Raw genomic sequence first — 13239 nt, forward strand, 5'->3', positions numbered from 1 at the left:
AATTGCACCACAATGCAGACGGCTTGGTGTTCTACTTGCAATGTGCTGTGTTTAACAGACAATTGTATTTTATAATCCTCCTAACAACTCTTTGAGTTTGATAATCTTATCATTTTTCTTATTTTGCCGATGGCAAAACTAAGGATCAGACCACTTCTGTGTCTTAGAGAAAGTAATAATGCTAGGAGTGGTAGAACTAAGATTCAAACTTACGAGTTCTTCCACCAAGTCCTAAACTATTATGCAGATTTTCACTGTTAAAAGGAGAGCACAATTACATCTCTATAATGAGCAACATAGATGGCCCCCATGTAAAAATGGTGGAAATTCTTATTAAAAACTGAAAAAGCAAAACTAGCTCTGTTGTTATGGAAAGTACATTTTTCTTGTTAACCAGTAGGCACTTATTCTGTTGGCTAAAGTCAGACCTTAGAAATCCTCAAATCAATGATTTATATGCTCAAAACCTTAACAGTTATGTCTCATTATAAATTTCAGCTGCTTCTTTCCTTCCTTCAAAAATATTTGTTAACTTTTAATGCCAGACACTTTTAATTACCTGGGCCTCTTTAAAAAACAAATCAAGATTTCTGCTCTCAAGATGACAATCTAGTTGAAGAAGACAAAGTAACAGGCAATTTCAACTCTGTATAGCAAGGAATAGTAAGTGTTACATGTGGGTAAATAAATCCAACATTTATGTTTTCCCAATCCAGACTTTTGGTGGGAAAGGACCTAGAAATATGTATTGTTTGAGGTCTTTCCTAAACTGAAATCTGAAGATGATGACAAGTTAACTAGTTAATTGAAAATACAGGCACAGCTAAAGAAATAGGAAAGGGTAGTGGCCACATAAAAATCAAGTAGGAAAAGCAAACTCCACAGGAAGCCAGAAAAATATATAAACAGCAGCTTACATGAAAAGAAACAAATAATAAGCATATGAAATAAATGCAATCAAGAAATTAATTATCCTGGCTCATAATTTAAAAAATACAAATATATAAAATTATTTCACTACTGCATCAACAAATTTAGATTTTGATCATAAATGCTGCCAACTACCAATTCTGAGGAACACTGTGAAACTTTTGGGAATGCAGCAAGGCAATTGTTATGAAAACTATAAATTAAAAATAAAGGCACCCTGCAGTCTTACTTCTAAAAAGTTAATTCCACATGTATATTCATTCAGAAGTATGAACTCAGATGTGTCAAAAATGCTCATCAAAACAGGTTTGTAACAGCTAATGTTGGAAGTAATGAATATGCCTATTGATATCTTCTGATAAAATTAGTGTCAACAAATCCACATATTATCAGCCGAAGTGTACCCCGCCCCACACACACACCTTTACCCCGATTCATACATTGAAAATTTAACCCTCAGTGTAACAGAATATAATTGTATTTGAAATAGGCCCTTTAAAGAGTTAAAATGAGGTCATTAGGATGGACCCTAATTCAATATGACTGGTGTCCTTATAAAAAAGCTTAGTTTAGGACACAAATAGATAAACAAACATGTGAGGACATAGCAAAAGGGTGACTATCTGCATTCAAGGAGAGAGGACCCAAACCTGCTAATAAGTTTGGGACTATTAAAACAAGTTTGAGAAAGGGAGCTGGGGCTCACAGTTTTGAGGAAGAGGTACTTATTAGCAGATAATGGGCCTTCTGAGTTAGGATGGGAAGCTCTATAGGTCTGAGCCATCTTATCCACTAGGCAATGTAAGAACTGTGTCTAGCCTCCCCCCCAAAAAAATCATTTAGGGACCTATGAGAATGTTTTCTTTTCCTTTCCTTTTTTTCAGGATGGGGGGTAGCTGGTGATTTAATTCATCATTTTCTTAAAATCAGAAGAAAAATGAAAATATTTTAATACATAGCATTAATATATTTGTCTTTATACTAATGTCATTGTAAAATAGAGCTTTTAACACTTTTTTATGTAGTATGGATCCCACAATGGTAAGCTGACTAACACCTGTAAAAGTCATAATGTGGTCCTGCCCAGATTCTGAGAAATGTCATTGGTAGCATTTATGTCTATCAGAAGATGCAAACTGGGCTCTGGGATTTGGAGTTGAGCACTACTCTTGGAGTTAACTGCCACTTTCAGAGAAAGAAGTAATGCCAAAAATCAGGAAGACACTCTTTAGACACCAACCTTCTTTTCTTCTTCTACAACCCCTTATGGACAGAAATTAGTGGGCAGGAGAAATTGTGGACAGCACATAGAAATGAAAATTTTGTTTATAGAAGTCTTCAGCCTCAACATACTAGAGTATAGAAAAGTAGGTTTGAAACTGAGTGAAAGTAATCGCTCACACATACACATAATGGAATAATACACACCTGTCAATGGGAACCCATGTGTTTATATAAATACTATCCAAAATATATTATGACACACAATATCTAGTTGCAATATAGTATTTAAGAGAATACTAAATAAAAATAGACATATATGTATATAGTTAATTAGATCAACGTATATATTCCTAGAGCCTATATTGGAAATAATTCAACAAAACTAAATGGTGGTTAAATTTAGGGAATATGATTAGGCTGAACCTGTAGAAAAGAAACTCATTTTTATTTCATTTTTTTCTGTGTCATGATAATTTCTAAATTTGTACATGTTATCTTTGCTTTAATATCAACAGATGATTTGGATAGATTATGTCAGTTTTGTCTTCCTTTTATAAATTATGTGCTTTAATAATTAATTGAAACACAATGAGGATAAAGTTCTAAGAAACATGTTTGAGGACTATTTGAGACTCTCTATGATTTTGTCTCTTACCACTCTCTGGTATTCTGCTCCAAGAAAATGGAACTTCTTTTAGTTACTAAAATATGCTTCTCTATCTTTCCACCAATCCCTTCTCAGCTAATTGCAGCTCATCCTCCAGTTATCAACCTAACCAATTCCTAAGAGACATTGTCCCTGATTTCTACTTTAGATTACCTTTCAAAGCTCTCTGAACTTTTTTCCTATGCCATCACTACATTTATGATTTATTTTACCTTTAGTGACAACGCTCTCTAGTAACACTGTGATGGCAGGAACTATGCCTCTCCAATCACCTCAAAAACTGGCTCTTAATAAATTATGTGTTAGGAATATGCATGAATAGGTGGATGGATGGATGGATGGTTGGATGGATGGATGGATGGATGGATGGATAGACGGATTGGATGGATGGATGAATTGATGGATGATACATACCCTTAAGTTGTTTATCACTTAATAAAGAACTTATATGTAGGTATTTATGAGATGTAGTAAAGTATCCCCCAGAGCTGCAAAATAAAGTTAACTTTATGGTTAAACTAAATATAACTAATTAAATATAAATATATGAGGGTAATTAACTATCTTGACATTATGAAAGGGAAAGGAAACTTTATATAATAATTAAGGTGACTACAGTATAAACAACAAAAATGTTGTTATAAATACAAAGTAGATTTTTTGTAAACATGTAAACTATCTGAGGAAAGAATGAATTTAAGCTTAAAAGATGGTCTCCAAGGATTTTAAAGGGAAAAATTAATGCCATCCTTCTATTAGAAAGATATTTGCATTTATCCAAAACTGTGCAAGGGAAAGTATGTGGAGAGCAGACTTGTGTTCAGAACTCTCTTTAATATAATCACATTTATCTTACTGTATTAAACAATATTTTGATTACTACATTTATTTCCCAGAACACAAAACCAGAAATATTGTGCCCTGAAAAGAGGACCAGGATTAGTCATTTTAAAAGCATATTTGCCATTGCATTTTAGTCAATAATATCTCTAATTTATGCATCAAATCTTATTACTTTGTATAGCATGAAATAATTCCTAAAACTTGACCAACTTAAATTACACTAACAACATTTTGCTTCTGGTCTACCAAACTGAGGTCTTAACCCCAGTTCTTCTTTTCTAGGAAATTCCTTTCTAAAAAATGAACCAGACTGCCACTCTGAATTCAGGATAATTAAGCAAGCATCTATTGAATACATACTATTTTCTGGTTACTATGCTGGGTCCAAGAAGCAATGTAGATGGAAAGGCCTGGTTTTGCTCTTGAAACTTTTATAATCCAATTAAAAATACAAACACATGATCGTCTTATTTTAATTTAACATAACAATAAGTAATAAGAAAGAGTTCACAGAGAGTGGAGGAGAATCTAACTGAATCCATGTGTGTTTAAAGAAGTCTTCCTGAAGCTTTTGTTGGAAACTTAATTCCCAATGCAGCAGTGTTATAAAGTGGAATTTTTGAGATGTGAAGAGCCCATAAGGGCTCAACCATCATGGATGTAGTAATGCCAATTATAAAAGGGCTTGAGTCTGAGTTAGATCTCTTTTTTCCTCAGTCACGTGTGATCTCTTGCTATTCTGCTTACCTTCATGAGATAAGGAAGCATGGAGCCCACAATAGATGAAAGTCCCTTGACTTTGGACTTCCTGGCCTCCAGAACAATACAAAATAAATCTCTGTTCTTCATAAGTTATCCAGTTGCATGTATTATCATAGCACAAAACAGACTCAGACAGTATCAGATTGGAGATAACAGAGGACAGAATATAAGAATAGGTGTCCTGAGGAATAGAACAAAGGGTTTTTTGTTTAAAAGTGAATAGAACCTATGAGACAAAAAAATCACAGGCCTGATATATAGATAATTGGAATCTTCAAAAAGTAAGAGAAAGAAACTAACAGAGAAAAGTATTTGAAGACATAAAGGCCAAAACTTCCCAAATTTATTGAAAATGTAAAACATATAGATTCAAAAGCCAAGAAGAATAAATCTCAATAAAAGTCTCCATAAGCATATAATTGTCCAATTTCTGAAATCCTATGATAGTGTGTGCGTATGTATGTATATACAGCTAAACAGAAATGGCATTTTTCCTGCAGAGAAACAATGATTAAACCGATTGGAAACTCCTCAAAAGAGGTAATGTATAATTGAGGTAAGGGCTAAGAAAGTTTCTTTTGAAACTGGCAACATGAAATTCAAAAGAATTTCATTGAATGAAATTCCCATGGCACAGTAGGAGTAAGGAGCCAGATTATAGTGAATCAAGCATTGCCTTGTTTCTTAAATGATGTACATAACAGTAATTGAAAGCAGAATTATGTAAGCACCAAAATAGAGGTAAAAATGAAAACTTAGAAAAGAGACTGCAACAAGAGTTCCTTTTAAAGCATCCATTTATAACACCATTCTGCATACCTCTTACATATAAATAACATTACTGAAGTACACAGCTAGAACTGCCATGTAAATTTGACTTCTGTTACATAAAGACTCTAACAAAGGAGAAAATGCTAATTCTTACTTGTCAAAGGCTGAAAACAGCAGTTTGGACAGTGATTCGATGTGAAATGTTATGCAAAAACTTTATTAGAAAAAGTACAAAAAATTCCTTTGTGACTATGAGTGACATTATAAAGAATTTAACTATAAGGAAGAAATTTTCATTATCCCTTATTACTATATTAATGACCCAGAGCTTTGCCCATGCAACAATTGTAGAGGAATTCATATTTATCTATCTCACTATTTTTACCAGTGTAAGACAGAAAATTCATTGGAATGGGCACAACCAGGTCTATGGATGCTGAAGAACTTACTGAGGATCCTTGCTGGTGGCCCTGCTGTAAGTCTGCCCTCTGAGTGGTTAAGAAGCCATCTTCAGGGAAGACCAGAAGTTTATGTAAAGTCAGTTAAGGGCCAGGAGAGGTCATTCATCAGGAGGTACCTCACCAACAGCACTCCAACATGAAAGCACTGAAGGAAGTACTGGTAAAGCCGATGGCACCAGGTGCTACAGATCACCAAGCTACAGGAACTAAGAACTAGAGAAGCAGTTTTGTGGGGAGTAAAAAACATCACACCTTGCAGGAGCTTAGCACCAGAGGAACTCCACTCTGCAGGAGCTGAACACTGGATAAAGATGTACTGTATTCAAAGCTGACCAGTGATTTCCTTCTTCTTTCTCAATTGACTAGCTCTTAACTGATTGATTCACTTACATAAGTCTAAGTCATATGGTGTGCATCGCCACGTTCCACACAGTGCAACCAATTTCCAAAGAACAGACCCCATGACAGAGTTCAGTCCTCATGTTCCCATGGCCAGATTTAGGCTTTCTAAATATTAAGTGCTCAGGAACCATTAACTAATTAAATTGCTCTTTACTGGGTATGAAATCATTTCAGATTAGAACAATATTATTATTACTATCATTATTATCATCATTATTATTACTACTATTATTATTACTTCAAAATCAGTTGGAGACAGCATGGCTTAATAATGCCTTCTTGGAAATGACAAAGGTAATGTGAGTCAGAATTGGAATTTAAACCAAATCTATATATTTTAAAATTAATACTTTTTCTATGATTCCTGTTTGTTCTCAAATTAGTGTTGCCACCTAACAAAGAAATCAAAATGTCAAAAAAAAAAAAAACCTGTGAAAGAGGGCATATCAGAGTTTGCCAAATAAATTATAATTGCCTCTAAGAAGCACTTTCATAAGTACATGAAAGTTGGTCCAACGCTATGATCAATTATTTACTAATTTTCTTTTGGAGAAAAAACAAGAAAATGGAAACAAAAGTTTAAACAATGATTCCAGTTATTCATGAAAGATGTTTCTCATTAATATATTTCAAGTTGAATTCAATAGGTCAAATCAAAATTTTAATTTATATAAAATGATGTTATAACAACCCATTTTGCTTTATGTAGACCTACACTGAAAGAATTTTCTTAAAATGTCCTTTTGAAGCAAACAGCTAACTGAAATTAGCCTAGTGAACAATATTAGGAGGTATAGTTTCATTTCATTGCTATAATCATTGAAAAGACCAGGCTAGAGGAAAAGGATATTAATATACAATAAAAAAGTGCTTTTATGTTATTTTTCAATATATTCAAGAAATATGTGTAAAGAAAGAAAATTAGAGTAAACCAGTGAGTGAATAACTTTATTAATAATCCTCTGATGATTTAAATGACAAAAGAAAATAAATGTGTCAGTAATCACGATTAAAAGTGTACTATATTTACTAAGCATTTACATGACTTGAATGTCTACCATGTAGTAACTGACCTAATACATCATCTCGTTTTGACTTGACACTGAGATTCTAATCTCTGTAAATTTTCACTCTCAGAAGATATACAACCAGATATGCAGAGTGATGTCACAGTTTACCCAAGAGGGCTTCTTAGCCTTGTTCACTTAGTATTTATCTCTGGACCTAGTCTGACACTCCCCAAATCATCATGTAAGGTTATAGTACATCAGTGCTCCCTTAATTCCAGGGCAGAAGAGCACCTGCTAAAATTGGGAACGAATGCTTAGTGTGCTTCAGCTGAGCTGGTGAGGTATAAACTTTTAGCCTATGACAATTAACCACCATAATGTTAATGTACGTGAGTGCTCGAGCACATTTTATAGGAGGTCAGGGTAAATTGGGTTCTTAATTGCACATTTAACAGAAGTCAGTCAATAGAGGTTAACATAATTCTCAGTATGCACTTTTAAATTGTAAACAGATTTAGAGTGACCATTTCTATAACAGACTGGACTGACATGCCACACAATGGGCTTTTGGCCTTCCTAGCAGATGGGCCTCCTTTGGTTTTGGTCCTGACTACAGCATTAGTTGAAAATGCATTCAGTTCAGAATAGAATGGCATTTTTTGTGGAAGAGCTGGCTTATTGTTTGATCCAAACAAAGAACCCTTTATCTGGTGAGTGACTTGTCATCTTATGTCATGTAAGCTATGCAAAGAATGACTTTTTCAGTAAAGCAAGTTTAGCACATTTGCTATTGTCTCTGGTCAGATGGGAAAGTTTCTGGCTAAAATAGTGGAATTAAATTCTGTGGTTTATGCAACCCATAAATTGATTCTATGTAAGAACACAAAAAATAATAAATAAGAAAAGAGTTTTGTATTTTTTTCTGGGTTTTTTTTTTCTCTCTTGGCTCCACAGGATAACTGCCAAATAGCAATTTTAGGAAACGTTAACAAAAACCCACAATTTGTACAGGTGGCAGAATTCACCAAATTATCAGGGGGCTGAATAACATACACTTCTCCAGACCAAATTAGTCTCAAATTCCTGAACTTGGTTCACTCTGGGTTAAAAATATTTCCTCATCCAGCTCTTGGCATTTTCCTATGAACTGTTATGCTTCAGCTCTCATTAAAGCTTTCTATGCTGCTTGTGACATCCCACCCTGAACTCCCTGCTGGCAAACTTTACATCGTTTCCCCATGCTCAAACTGTCTTGTATGCAGAACTTCTATGCTGCCAAATGCCCTCCTCTTTAGCGCTAATTATATGATATTCTCTGCAAGCCAAAAACATCTAAAGTTAAACAAATACGCTGGAGAAGTTCTGACATATGGTGGGACAGCCCTGTAGACAACACAGTTACAGGTGAGCTATGACTGTAGCCCAGTGGAAGAGCGCTTAGCTTGTGTTTGCCTAGCTTGTGTATAAATCTTGGTTTGAATGCTGGTTTGAATCCTCAGCACCACAAAATTTCAGTAACCTTCACCATCAGTAACATTGGGGAATTGGTGAAGGTATTAAGAAACAGATTCTGATTGGCACCAAGCTGACTATTTTGCACCATTCTGTCCAAATAGCCCCACAAAGGTTCATAGGGAGGTGCAGAGTTCTCAGCAGATCATCCTAAAATATGCTCTCCTTTATCTTTGGCCTAGATGAGGTGAAGGACCCAAAGAAGATCTTGATCTTTCCCCAGGAGACCCAATCATCGTTATCCATTCAAGGAGCTGATCCATGATATCTATCTCCATCAGTGGCTATATATTTCACACAGACAGGATTTTGAACATTAGAACATCAAAGTCATAGAGTAGGGTTGGAAAAAGAAGAAAAATGGTAGAGAAACAGTGCCTGTCCTGATGTGATTTCTCCATGACTTTGTCTTTATGGTGTTCCTTTGGGTTTTGAGCCTATCTTACTAAATTTGTGATTTATTTCCATGCTGTCACAAAAGAACCAGAATATTGTACACTTTACACAATACACTGTGTCCTTTTACTTTTCCTATTTGACATCATTTCCTTCTCCCCCTCCTCTTTCCTCATGTTTAATACTTTTTTAAAAAATTTATATTATGAGACAAACTGCAGAAAGAAATCATATATTAAGAAATGGTTAGATTTTCTCTGTGTTCCTCAATTACTTAGGTCTCAGTTACTGGCCAGAGTGCTGTATTTTCCAGATATAGAAAGAGGGCAAGCAAGAGACAATTCCAGGATTTTCCTCTGATGCCCCTTCTTACATTGTGACCACAGTCTCAATATATCAACTTATTCTCTCAAATATTATTCTCCCCCAAGCAATGCCTTAATGTAGTAAAAATATACCTATCTCCATCAAAAACATTCCTCAAAGAAGTTTAACCTATTACTTCAGATGAATACTGGAGAGACTTTTAGTTAGGTAGTTTCTTAGAATTCTGGATTGTACAATGTATGAATCTACTAATCCCTGTTCTAGTATATAACTGAAACAGATTTATTTTCATCTTCCATAAAATCCTTCACTCTCATATAAAAAAATCTACTTCTTTCAGTGACTCACCAAAATATAACTAAAACATACTTTATTCATCTTCACAAATACCTTGAACCAGTTTATACTGAATAGGTACTTTAAGCTATCTTTTCTATTAATGGTTCTCATGTTCACTGTTTATCAGAATCACCAGAAGAGCTTATAAAACAATAGATTTGGGGATCTCAATCATGGAATATCTAATTTAGGAAGTGTGAGGTGGGTCACCAGAATTTACCATTCTAATAAGTTATCAGGTAATGATGCTGGCCCAAGATCCAGAGTCTAAGAACTACTGGTCTAGGATGTAAGCAAAAGAGTTAAGAGCAAAACTTCAGTAATGTTCCACTTAGTATATACAAATTCCAGTGTTAACCATGATAAATTTTGCACAGCTTAGTAATTTACTTGATTGACAAATATAAACCACATATTAGATTTATATTTCACTGGAAGCTGAAAGCATAAATTTTTTTGAGTGTTCTTACATCTGTGTACACCCATTCACAGGAAAACTCACTGGATATTTCTTCATGTTGCTCTTTAGGGTGTCCTCTGTAAAGTGAATAATTCATTTCCACATGCCTTATGTTCTATTTGAGTTTGCCAACATATGCACTTTTTTATTCACTATAAAAATGTTGGTTATATGGACAATTATGAAATCATTTGAAAATGATGACTTGTTTTTATCCTTTTTGAGCTATAAATACTCTTAATATAACACAGGTCCCTAATAGGGAAAGAGACAAGACAACTGGGCAATCAGTTACTTGTCCTTGCTCACCCCTTTCCTCACTCCAAAATTATACATCCCACTTATTTTACTTTCACATATCTCTCAAAAGGTTATTCTCTGGAAGAGAGATAATGGAGAATGATGGAGGAGGTAAATTCAAATATGTTACCTTTGGTATATTATAAGAATTTTTGTAAATGCCACAATGTACTCCAGCACAATAATAAACAAAAGAAACTAAAAAAGAAAAAATGTCATTCTCTTTTACTTACCAACTCAATTCTGTCTTAATGGTTTCCAGAATTTTCTCCCAGCATTCATAATATCATGCCTTCAAATGTGATCCTTAAAACACATAAACTTCTTCCTCCCTCAACCATAGCAAAGTAGAATTAGTGATTAAAAATATTTTAAACGTTTGATGACAGCAGTCACTTGTACAAATTTCACTCTGCCATAAAATTTCTGCCATGATGAAGAAATGTCATTTTAATGCTAACACTTCTTGAAAATACCTTTGGCCAATAATGAGCCATATGGAATCATGTTAAAATTTTCAAAACATCAGTACTGAAATAGTCACACAATTGTGTTGACTTAACAGGCAAAATTATCACATATCTTATAGTAAGGAACTATTAACCAGCTTCCTCCAAATAAGTATTTAAAATATGTAATAGCTATGTTAATAAATCTTCATTTTGGAAACATCTAAAAAATAAACATTTTATTCCAGAAAATATGAAAATTATAGAAAAAGCACAGAGAAGGAAAATATAAATCATCTGCAAACTCAGTATTCAGATAAATATGTATATTATACAAGGATATAAGAAGGATTCAGTTAGGGACCAAAAGAGAATACTTCATTGGAGAAAGTGGCTAAGTTCTAAATTACTTCCCTATTGAGAGAAAGGAAAAGAAGTGTTTCCTTTCCATTTCAAGAAAGTACCTGATATCATTTGATTATGGATTTTGTGGAATGTGGGAGCACACAGGGACTGGTGTTTGAAACTCACCTGAGAAAACTAGATGCAAAAGTCTGTGACGAGAGAAAATAAAGATGATAGTTGGGGCAGCCACACTCCTCCATTTAGTGTAGCAAAGATGCATCTACTCACACACACACACACACACATAACACACACGCATACACACACACACGCATACACACATACACACACGCATACACACACACCACACACACACGCACACGCACACGCATACACACGCATACACACACATACACCACACACACACGCATACACACACGCACCACACACACATGCACACGCACACACACATACACACACACGCACATGCAGACACACGCATACACACACACATACACACACGCATACACGCACACGCATACGCACACACACGCACACGCACACACACACGCATACACACACGCACACACACGCACACACACACGCACACACACACGCATACACACACACGCACGCACACACGCACACGCATACACACACGCATACACACACACGCACACATACACACACACGCACACACACACACACATACACACACACACATACACACGCATACATAGCACCACGTTGTGATTACGGTAATGTTCATTTTAGTTATTAGAATTAGATCACAACTAAAAGTATCTAAAGGACTTTTTATTATAAAAATGTAACCAGAAAAATTATGTCCTCCCTTGCATTTCATCCAAAGAATGGGGGAAAATTAGCTTACCCAGAGGAAAAGGATAGAGTTGCTTTCTCTTACTGCCTGGGAATCTTGCTTTATAATATAATAATGCATTATATTCCAATGTATGGTTGTTCTAAAATATATTTAATGATTCTTCTTAATTGTTTTCAGTTTATCATTATTTTTCTGAAAATCCTTATAACATAGATAATATCTCCTTTCTCTTAATTCTAGTTTTTATCACCATAGTTATGAAATTCTTCCTTATTGAAAAAAGATTAAATCTTATTTAAGCGTACTGCCTAAAATATATAGTAGATGGTCAATCTAGATATGTATGAATAAATGGATGAAAAAAGCCCATCTCTTCCTGATTTCTTGCCACATGAAAAAATAAGGAAATAGAATTCTTTCAATATCATCTCATTTAAAATAAGTGCCCAGTTATTTTTCCTCATTTTTAAATTTATCCAAAAGATTGAAGGACAAGTGGTGTGGTGCAGAGGTAGAACACTCACAGTCTGAAACAGGCCCTGGGCAAAAAGCATGAGGCCATATCTCATAGAACCAGCCAGTAAGAGCACATACCTACTAGCACAGCTATGTAGGAGGCAGAGGTATCAGGATAGCAGTCTGAGGCGAGGCACTGGCAAAAAGCATGAAACCCTGTCTGAAAAAAACCTGAAAGTAAAAGAGTAGGGATGTTGCTTGAATGGTGGAGTATCTGCCTACCATTTGTGGCCCTGACTCCAAACTCCAGTACCTCCAAAAAAAATTTTTAAGTGAGAACTCTTCTCTGGTGATTCTAAATTTACAATCAGTATTCTACTATGTCTGTGTGTATTCTACACAGGTAGAAGTTTTCTGCCCTGAAAGTAACCTAGAAACCCAAAATAGGAATGGAGTAGGGAGATCACACTGTTGAAAAAATAAAGACTAGTTTCTAGAATAAAGTAGATGAGGAGTCCTGGCCACAGTGAGACAAGACAGCTGCTATGAGAAGGCATATTTTGAGCAAAACATAGGTTTGCAGTCTCAGGTTATTCAGAATCACAGGGATAATAAGCATAAAGAAGATGAGGTATGAGAATTAGATAAGTATTCATCATGACTAGAAGTATCTTGAATCATTCTCTTTAAGGACCCATGACAGTGACTTTGTTCAGCCCAGTGTTGCTTTATTTGTTGTCT

The 13239-nt window shown here is 34.9% G+C and overlaps 1 long non-coding RNA gene across 2 annotated transcripts in view; it reads right to left on the reverse strand.

Moving 5' to 3' along the window:
• LOC141422370 (uncharacterized) overlaps positions 1 to 13239 on the reverse strand; it is a 40416-nt gene that overhangs the window by 11255 nt on the left and 15922 nt on the right. The gene's annotated exons all lie outside the window — the stretch shown is intronic.

This window comes from Castor canadensis, chromosome 4 (assembly GCF_047511655.1).
Source record: "Castor canadensis chromosome 4, mCasCan1.hap1v2, whole genome shotgun sequence".
Lineage (NCBI taxonomy): Eukaryota > Metazoa > Chordata > Mammalia > Rodentia > Castoridae > Castor > Castor canadensis.